We start from the raw sequence: 10,696 nt of genomic DNA on the forward strand, positions 1-10,696 counted from the left end.
ATAGAAGGGTCAGAAAGGAAACTTGAGATGAAGTTACAGAGAGAATAGAAACCGTAGGAGGTTAGTTTGGAAATCAAAGGTTTGTGCCAGACTCTATCTGTTGTCCAAGGCAACAGCAAAAGTCACCAAAATCTCTAAAAGAGGATGACCAAGACTCAGTAAGGAAAGCCAGAAGATTACCAGTAGAGCGGCCTTGACGGAACCCATACTGGCGATCAGATAGAAGGTTGTGAAGTGATAGATGTTTAAGAATCTTCCTGTTGAGGATAGATTCAAAAACTTTAGATAGGCAGGAAATTAAAGCAATAAAACGGTAGTTTGAGGGATTAGAACGGTCACCCTTTTTAGGAATAGGCTGAATGTAGGCAAACTTCCAGCAAGAAGGATAGTTAGATGTTGACAGATAGAGCAGAAAGAGTTTGACTAAGCAAGGTGCAAGCACCTTGGTTAGTCGTTTCGGAGAAACAATAGTGTTTCGGAGAACAATAGGAGGACCATTATGGACCATCAGGTCCATAAGCCTTCCGAGGATCTAGGCCAGCGAGGTCATGGAAAACATCATTGCGAAGAATTTTAATAGGTAGCATGAAGTAGTCAGAGGGTGGAGGAGAGGGAGGAACAAGCCCAGAATCGTTCGAGGTAGAGTTTTTAGCAAAGGTTCGAGCGAAGAGTTCAGCTTTAGAAATAGATGTGATAGCAGTGGTGCCATCTGGTTGAAATAAAGGAGGGAAAGAAGAAGAAGCAAAGTTATTGGAGATATTTTTGACTAAATGCCAGAAGTCACGAGGAGAGTTAGATCTTGAAAGGTTTTGACACTTTCTGTTAATGAAGGAGTTTTTTGGCTAGTTGGAGAACAGACTTGGCATGGTTCCGGGCAGAAATATAAAGTGCATGAGATTCTGGTGATGGCAGGCTTAAGTACCTTTTGTGGGCCACCTCTCTATCATGTATACCACGAGAACAAGGTTTGGAAGGTTTAGGTCGAGAAAAAGAGTGAGGAATGTACGCCTCCATGCCAGACACCATCATCTCTGTTATGCGCTCAGCACACAAAGACGGGTCTCTGACACGGAAGCAGTAGTCATTCCAAGGAAAACCAGCAAAATACCTCCTCAGGTCCCCCCAACTAGCAGAGGCAAAACGCCAGAGGCACCTTCACTTAGGGGATCCTGAGATGATAGAGATATGAGATTGTGATCGGAGGAGCCCAATGGAGAAGAAAGGGTGACAGCATAAGCAAGATTAGAAGTCAGAAAAAGGTCAAGAATGTTGGGCGTATCTCCACGACGATCAGGAATACGAGTAGGGTGTTGCACCAATTACTCTAGGATCGTGGAGGATAGTAAAGTTGTAGGCTAGTTCACCAGGATGGTCAGTGAAGGGAGAGGAAAGCCAAAGCTGGTGGTGAACATTGAAGTCTCCAAGAATGGAGATCTCTGCAAAGGGAAAAATAGTGTGTGGGGAACTATCTGTGACGATAGTTTCGGTCACGCGGAGGCTCAGGTAAGATGATATTATTATTATTATTATTATTATTATTATTAATATTATTATTATTATTATTATTATTATTATTATTATTAGTAGTAGTAGTAGTAGTAGTAGTAGTAGTAGTAGCAGTAGTAGTAGTAGTAGTTGTTGTTGGAATTTTTGTGAGTGTTTTTACTACTACTACTACTACTACTACTACTACTATTTTATTTATATAGATATATTTTTTCTTTCTTTCTTTCTTTCTTCTTTTCTTCTTCTTCTTCTTCTTTTTCTCCTCCTTCTTCGTCTTCTCATTCTTCTTCTTCTTCTTCTTCTTCTTCTTCTTCTTCTTCTTCTTCTTCTTCTTCTTCTTCTTCTTCTCCTTCGTCTTCTTCTTCTTCTTCTTCTTCTTCTTCCTTCCTCTCTTCTTCTTCTTCTTCTTCTTCTTCTTCTTCTTCTTCTTCTTCTTCTTCTTCTTCTTCTTTTTTTCTTCTTCTCCTTCGTCTTCTCATTCTTCTTCTTCTTCTTCTTCTTCTTCTTCTTCTTCTTCTTCCTTTTCCTTCTCTTCCTTCTATTATTATTATTATTATTATTATTATTATTATTATTATTATTATTATTATTATTATTATTATTATTATTATTATCATTATTATTATCATTATTGTTATTATTATTATTATTTCTATTAATCACTTTTATTAAATCTCTCTCTCTCTCTCTCTCTCTCTCTCTCTCTCTCTCTCTCTCTCTCTCTCTCTCTCTCTCTCTCTGTCTGTCTGAGGTGGCGTGTAGAAGCATGGGTTATGAAGGGGGCGTGGGGAAGGCTTACCCCGGCGGCCATTTTGGTGTTGGGGACGGTGTTATCCAATTGGACCTGCCCAACTGCAAGGTTAGTAGTAGTAGTAGTAGTAGTAGTTGTTGTAGTAGTAGTAGTAGTAGTAGTAGTAGTAGTAGTAGTAGTAGTAGTAGAGAGAGAGAGAGAGAGAGAGAGAGAGAGAGAGAGAGAGAGAGAGAGAGAGAAGGGTATAAAGGGGGAGGAGGAGGAGAAGAGGTTATTGTTGTTTGTTTGTTCGTCCTCCTCCTTCTCTTTCTTCTCTTTTCTTCTTCTTTTTCTTCTTGCTCTTCTTTTCTTCTTTCTCCTCCTCTTTCTCCTCTTCTTTTCGTTAGCATTCTCTCTCTCTCTCTCTCTCTCTCTCTCTCTCTCTCTCTCTCTCTCTCTCTCTCTCTCTCTCTAGCAATACGTGTAATGTCAATAAGATTTATGTAAACACGTAAATTTGCAAAAATTTGACCTTACTCTTTGTAAATTAGGGAGATAAAAGAGAACGGCAGATGTCTTGCATTAGAGAAAACGAAAAATTTTAACATAAACTAAAAAATTGAATTAATCTCTACTACTATTTCTAAACAGTTTATAGGATAGTGTAAGCGTCTCTTCCATTGTATCTATTATTTTGTAATGTTTTGTTTTATTAATTGTCAGTTTGTAGTGCAAGAAGTTAGAGAAAAGAGGAAAAAGAGAAAACTAATTTATATAGGTAAGATCAATATGAATGCCATTAACACGTATATTTGCAAGGCTTTCAACCCCATGATTTCCAGGGAGTGAACGGCGGCCATCTTGGAAATTTTAGTATTAGAAAAAACCTGTTTTTTTTTTTTTTTTTTTAGCCAACTAAAAAAAAAAAAAATTGATATAATCTAACTATTAATAAATTATAGTAGTTTTACGATAGTGTTAACATTTACTGTTATATGAATTGACTCTAATTATTTATTGGCGTTGATATTACATAAATTACACAAGCTCAATCTATTACAATATATATATATATATATATATATATATATATATATATATATATATATATATATATATATATATATATATATATATATATATATATATAACAACAAACACACACACGCACACACACACACACATACATACAAAAACACCATTATGTATGTATAATATGGGAAATATTGTATTTTTAGTGCTTCTTCTGCAAATACTGTAGACATGTTGTTAATCTGCCACTGGAACCTTAAACACACACTTGAAAGCACTTGTAATTTTAACCAGTGACCTGCAGTGTAGCTCGTATCATTCCGATTCTCTACTTTCTGTGCATTTTTTTTCTTTTGTCATTTTGTGTGTTGCAATATTTATAGGGGAATAAGAATGTGTATGTGTATAATTGAGTCAAAGAAATAAGTGAACAGTTGCAGCATCCAGGACAAGTGAAGCATTGGTCAAGGTGGTTCAGGGAGGAAGGGAATTGTGCTGCCTGAAAACTAAAAAATGGTGTGGGTGGCCCTGGAAGACAAATACTCGTAAGGGGGCTGTTACTGCCTTAAAGCAGCCAGTGGAGTCTCATGTCAAGACCACTGGACGCTTTAAGACAGTAGCAGCCCTGTGGGGCTCCCACACTGTGTTTTAGATTGAGGCATATCACAGTTCCCTTCCTGAACCACCTTGAGCAGTGCTTGACTTGTCCTGGATGCTGCCAACTGTTCAGTTATTTCTTGGACTGAATTACCTGCTTCCTTGAGGCCCATGGTCTGCACAATAGTCTCAAATGAGTACTCTTTCATTTGAGCCATATTAACAAACAGCGAGTTATCAAAAGATGTTGTTGCGCAATAATGCGCCACAATGCGGAAAAAGTCGCCTGGTGTTAGTGGTCTCCAACACGCCTCAGGGCACGCTGAGTACAGCTTATGGATCAGTGGCGTGAAGCTGAGGGATGCACTCATGTCATCACAGGGGCTGAGACTCTTGGCTAAAATGGTTCACTCTCAAGAGGGCCATGCTTGTTACACCATTAGTACCAGACCCTCCAGCCAGGGGGAGGAGTCAATACTTAGGATGAACACTGTACACATATACACATATACTGGGTGTCCTAGGAGGAAGGTCATACTTTGTCAGCAATGAAAGATCAAGTTATTCTAAGTCAGAAATATTCTATGTTGAAGTGCTTTTAATGTTGTGGTTTAGAAGTTACTTCCAGCATGAAGGAAAGGAAGATGTTGAGAGAGCTGGAAGAGTTTGCCCAGGCAAAGACAGTGACAAAAGCACAGTTTTGGAGAACAATAGGAGGGACCCCACCAAGTCCATAAGCCTTCCAAGGGTTAATGTCAGTGAGGGCATGGCAAACATCATTGTGAAGGATCTTAACTCTCTCATGCACCAGTAAGTTTCACAAGTTTTCTGTCCAATACTTCTGTTGGCAGCCATTTGTAGCCTCTGTGCACCTTGCAAAACTTTGATTTAGAAGTTTTCTTTCTTTTGAGACTTATAAGAAGGCACATATTATATATCACTAAATTCACAAGGAAATTGTCTTTTTGGTGATTGCCAAAAATAAAATTTCACTTACTTTTTCCCTCAAAAACAAATACAAAACAAGAAAGAATGTTCACAATTTTGTAGCTCAAAACTTTTCCTGCAAGCATTTTGTGGGCTGTACATTACCTAAACTGTCTTTTTATGGGCTTTACAATGGTACTGTTGACATTGTGATATGTCAATTAGATCTCAAGAAAATAAAGGAAAGCTGAAATCATTATTTGTCACAGATTGCAAGCAGACAGCCTGAATCACAGGATGAAACTGACAAATGATCTAGCAGTCTGCCTATTCTGAGAAGCATCATTGTTACCAGTTGATTGCTTCTGTGAAAGGCATGCTCATCTTGAACTCACCAAAAACATTGATGCACTTACAATAGAAACTTTATTTTTAATTAATTTAAATAAGGTTTTAATGCACTTGTGCACTGGTGCAGTTTGACATGAAGATGTTTTGACGTCCGGTGTGCGTCCGGTGTATGAGGGACTAATGGGTTGCATGAAATAATCCAAGGGAAAAGGAGAGGGAGGATCATGCCCTGAATCACTCAAGGTAGAGCTTTTAGCAAAGATTTGAGCAAAGAGTTCACCTTTAGAGATAGATGAGATGGCAGTATTGCCATCAAGTTGAAATAAAAGTGGGAAAGATGAAGAAGCAGTGTTATTAGAGATATTTATGGCTAGGTGGCAGAAGTCACAAAGAGAGAGAGAGAGGAGAGAGAGAGAGAGAGAGAGAGAGAGAGAGAGAGAGAGAGAGAGAGAGAGAGAGAGAGAGAGAGAGAGAGAGAGATCTAGAAAGATTGTGACATTTTCTGTTGATGAAGGAGGTTTTGGCTAGTTGGAGGACAGACTTGGCATAATTCTGGACAGAAATATAAAGTGCATTAGATTCAGGTGATGGAAGGCTGAAGTACATTTTATGGACTACCTCTTTATCATGTATAACACAAGAACCAAGGTTTGGAAGGTTTAGGGTGAGAGAAAGACAGACATGAAGACAGACATCCTCACCCCTGCTGTGTGTTCAGCACACAGAGGGAAGTCTTGTACATGGAAGCAGTAGTCATTCTAACTAAGGAAAACTAGTTAACACCCCTGAGCCATGAAAACCTTGTTTAAGTAAAGAAAAGCTGCATGTACATGCTTACAAACATTTTATTTATCAATTAACTAAATAGATAGAGAAAGACAATTAACACTGGTAAGTTGCCTCTCATCTCCTCCTCTGTTATTTGAATTTGTGCTTTGCAGGAATCCATGTAGAGTGAAACCACGGAGGCTGAAATCATGGATAACAGGGATGACTATGCTGTATATATATATATATATATATATATATATATATATATATATATATATATATATATATATATATATATATATATATATATATATATATATATATATATATATATATATATATATATATATATATATATATATATATATATATATATATATATATATATATGGTAATGAACTCCAGTGATCTGTTGGTCTATTTGGAAAATTGTTTCTGCATGTCCTTATCTCATTTTTCTCTTGTTAAGTTTATTGCTGTGACCTTTTTGTGTTGAGAGAGAGAGAGAGAGAGAGAGAGAGAGAGAGAGAGAGAGAGAGAGAGAGAGAGAGAGAGAGACCTCTAAACAGACTGGTACTTACCTCCTTCCCAACCCTCCTCCCACCTTCCCTCCCTCCCTTCTCCCCCTCATGAAGTGCTCCCCTTCTTCAGTAATTAATCTCCGCCTCTCCACAGGTAAGCGAAGGACAGGTGTGGCTTGGTCATTAGTGTGGCTGCAGGTATGTACTAGATATGCTTTCTTTCTCATAGATGGTGACTTGAAGTAGTCTCTCTTCCAGTTTTATTGATATTTCACATCTTTTTTTTCATTCTGAGTGTCTTATTTTTAAGTTTTGAAGTAGCTCTGTTTTATTTGCCCATTGGCTCGTTGGTTAATGATCTTATTATGTGTAGTACCTGTTTGGTTCCTCAGCTAGGTAGTCAGCCAGTCAATTAGTGAATCAGACGGTGTATCGGTTGGTCATGCCATCTGTTAGCTGGAGTGATATATAGCCTTGCAAATTATCTTAGTGAGTATTCTGCCGTCTGGTGGGAGATTTATGAACTTACTGTTACATACTGCCATCTTGCAGGTGAATAACACACGGTGAATTTTCATTTCTATCTGACCACCGTGACGAGTTGGTGTCATGTCTGAACGGCTGACGTACAGTCCAAGTTGTCCTACTGGTTGTAAGAGGAGGTGAATTTTGACGCTTACTTCGCTTGCACGACACACGAAGGATTTAGAGGAAAATGCTGATGTTGTCATTAATCCATTACTCTATGACTCAACATCACTCAAGGCCGTGACAACAAAACCATAGGAGTGTGTGTGGATCTCAGTCTGAAAAGAAATAATGTGTCCGATATAGAAACGTAACTCTCATGTCCTTGTCTTTGGTCTTCTGGATCTTGCCAGGTACCGTGGGAAGGCAGGCAGGCAGGCAGGCAGTCTCTCTCTCTCTCTCTCTCTCTCTCTCTCTCTCTCTCTCTCAACTTTATTTCCTTTTTAGTATGGTTTATGTTAAACATACCACATACAGAGAGAGAGAGAGAGAGAGAGAGAGAGAGAGAGAGAGAGAGAGAGAGAGAGAGAGAGAGAAGAGTTGTCAGGTCACACACACACACACACACACACACACACAGTGGTTGTGGTGTTGGTGGTGGTGGAGGAGGAGGAGAAGGAGGAGGAGAAGGAGGAGGAAAAGGAGGAAGAGGAGGAGGAGGAGGAGGAGGAGGAGGAGGAGGTGGTGGTAGAGGTGGTGGAGGAGGAGGAGGAGAAGGAAGAGGAAGTGGTGGAGGAGGAGCTGGAGGTGAGAAAGTCCATCCTCCCTCACCTTGACTCGTCTGTCTAAACAAACACTGCAAGTCATGCAGCACCACCACTACCACCACCACCACCACCATCACTACCACAGCAAAAACATAGTACTTTAACAACCACTATTACTACCGCAACACCACCACTAACAACTATTATCGTCATCACCTATAACACTAGCATGTTCACTACTACTACTACTACTACTACTACTGCTACAACCATCACTCACGAGATCTATCACTATCATCACCACCGCCATCACTACCACCATCATCATAGTTTCAACCTGCCATTCTCTTATGTCAAACCACCACCACCACCACCACCACCACTACCACCACCACAGAATGAATGAATGTTGGGAGAGAAAGGGAAGTTCGATGAACGGTAGAAGGGAGTGAAAGAAAGGATGTAATGAAGGAACTGAAGGAGAGAGAGGGAAAGAAGGAAGAAAGGATGAAAGAGTTAGATAAGGAGAGATGGAGGAATGGGAGGGAGGAGGGGAAGATAGATTAAGAAGGAAGTAGTGACAGAAGGAAGACGGGAAGGAGAAAGAGGAAAAGAAGGAATTGAAGGAGGAAGAGAGAGAAGGAGAGAGAGAGAGAGAGAGAGAGAGAGAGAGAGAGAGAGAGGCAATCTGAACTTTCCGAACTGAGCCATGGAATAACCACCACCACCACCACCACCACCACCACCACTACCTCCCTTCCTCCTGCTCCTCCTCCGCCACTCGTTCCCCAATGATAAAGTTTAATGGGGAACTGACAAATTTTCGTTAAGAGGCCAACCCGCTGCTTCCGCCCCCCACCTCCTCCTCCTCCTCTTCCTCCGTAAATCGTGGCAGCAGGTGAGTGGGGGCAGACTGTGCTTGACAAAGAACGTCATTTATAGGAAATAGGATTATATAATGGTTATCCTACGGTAAATGTGGTATAATGTTGCGTTTTTATATTACCATCTTCATTATTATTACTCTCCTCATTCATGTGACTCCACTCCGGCCTTCTCCATTCAGTCTGTCTTCTTCCTCTGTCTGTCTGTCTGTCTGTCTGTCTGTTCCAGGCCATCTCCACGCATCAAACACTGACGCCGGTACTCTTAAACACATTTCTCTCACAGGATCTGTTTTTTAAAGAGGTTACCGAGCTGACATGTTGTGTTTTAACGGTCGTCTCTCTCTCTCTCTCTCTCTCTCTCTCTCTCTCTCTCTCTCTCTCTCTCTCTCTCTCTCTCTCTCTCTCTCTCTCTCTCTCTCTCTCTCTCTCCGGACAGCAATGATGAACCTTTTTGTTGTTCCTGTTCTGACGATGTTTATTTGTATCGATCTTGTATATCTCTCTGTGTGTGTGTGTGTGTGTGTGTTTAAGAGTAACAGCAGCAAAATGAGCGACACAAAATCAGCTTTGATTGAATATGTGGAAATATAAAGCCAGCCACTGTTTACAGTTAGGAATGTAATAGTGAATTAATCCATTTTATTACCAGTGAAAGTAGAGAAACGTGGGGCCGGTTCTACTTTACCTCTGTTCTTTAGCACTGAAAATAGAGGGGGGAACATGAAGCTGGTTCCACTCTGAGACCGTAGATTGCAGCTTCATAATCTCCTCTATTCTTTAGTTTTGAAAATAGAGAAGTATAAAACCGGTTCCACTTTCCACTTTGGGCTGCAATCTCTATTCCTTGGCACTGAAAACCGAGAAACACGAGCTGGTTTTACTTTGCGCCTAAGAATACACCACCAAAACTACCTCTCTACTTGGCAGCTTGTTGGAGACGCGGGGTAGCCTTCCTTCGTTCACCCAACCTTGCTGTGCTTAACGAAACGTGTCCAGTGTAACTCAGATTTCTTAAACCAGGTGTCCTCCTCCTCCTGGGCCATTAACTACTCATTAATAAGGTTTCTACATTTTTAAAGGTGAAATATTCTTGAGAACCAGGCTAAGCTAATCATCTCTGGCCTTTGAAAATAGTCGTGGTGAGAGAGAAATAGAGAGCAAAGGGCGATAGACAGGCGTTATACCAGTGACAGACTGCTGATACTGTCCCTGTTAGTGGCACACACTTACGGTAATGACTTTGTCCCGTCCATCATCAAGGCTGCAAATGAACCTCGGATGAACGGGAAATACTGGGGTGCAGGAGTGAGGGGGTGAGTGAAGGTTGGACCTCACAGGCTGGGTTGTGTTGTGGTGTTGTGGTGTTGTGGTGAAGGAAAAATACCTAAGAAAAAAAAAAAAAAACTTGCATAACATTTATTTGGAACACATTTATACTTACACATTTTGGAGAAAGAACATTTAAACTCCCTGACAAAATTAGCATCTTTTTAATACACTTCTCAGCCGCTGCTTGGAATTCTTCAGGTAAACAAGAAACAACAACGGTAATAATTCAAGGGGTTTCGGCTAAACAGAAGCCAAGGAACGTATAGATGATAGGATAAATGATTGTCTAGAGAGGATTTACACAAAGGCGCCCTCTACTCGGCACCAGCATCCCATGGACGGCACATTGTCTCCTCCGTCACGTCCCGCCAGTGGAGAAGTCAAATAAATAATACGTTTTCTTCTCCTACAAGGCACAAGTTGGTAAACATTTTTTTTTCTTTTCTTTTCTTTATTTCTTTTTTTTGGGGGGCGGTGTTAGTCCAGCATATGATTGCACCTGATACCTGTTTGTTTGTTTATTTGTTTGTTTGTTTGTTTGTCTGTCTATCTATCTATCTATCTATCTATCTATCTGTGCCTGTCTATTTATCTATATCTGTTTATCCTGCCTTTCTGTCTGTCCTCCAGTCTGTCTGTTTGTCTATCTATCTGCCTGTCTGTGTCTGTTTATCTACCTATGTATGTATGTATGTATGTATGTATGTATGTCAGGTCAAACTAGCCAGACATGCACAGTTAGCGAGTTGAATATCAGAAGGTATCATTTCCATTCAGCGGTGCAGCCTACACCTCACAGCGCGCGCGGGA

The sequence above is a fragment of the Scylla paramamosain genome, unplaced genomic scaffold (genome assembly GCF_035594125.1).
Source record: "Scylla paramamosain isolate STU-SP2022 unplaced genomic scaffold, ASM3559412v1 Contig36, whole genome shotgun sequence".
NCBI lineage: Eukaryota > Metazoa > Arthropoda > Malacostraca > Decapoda > Portunidae > Scylla > Scylla paramamosain.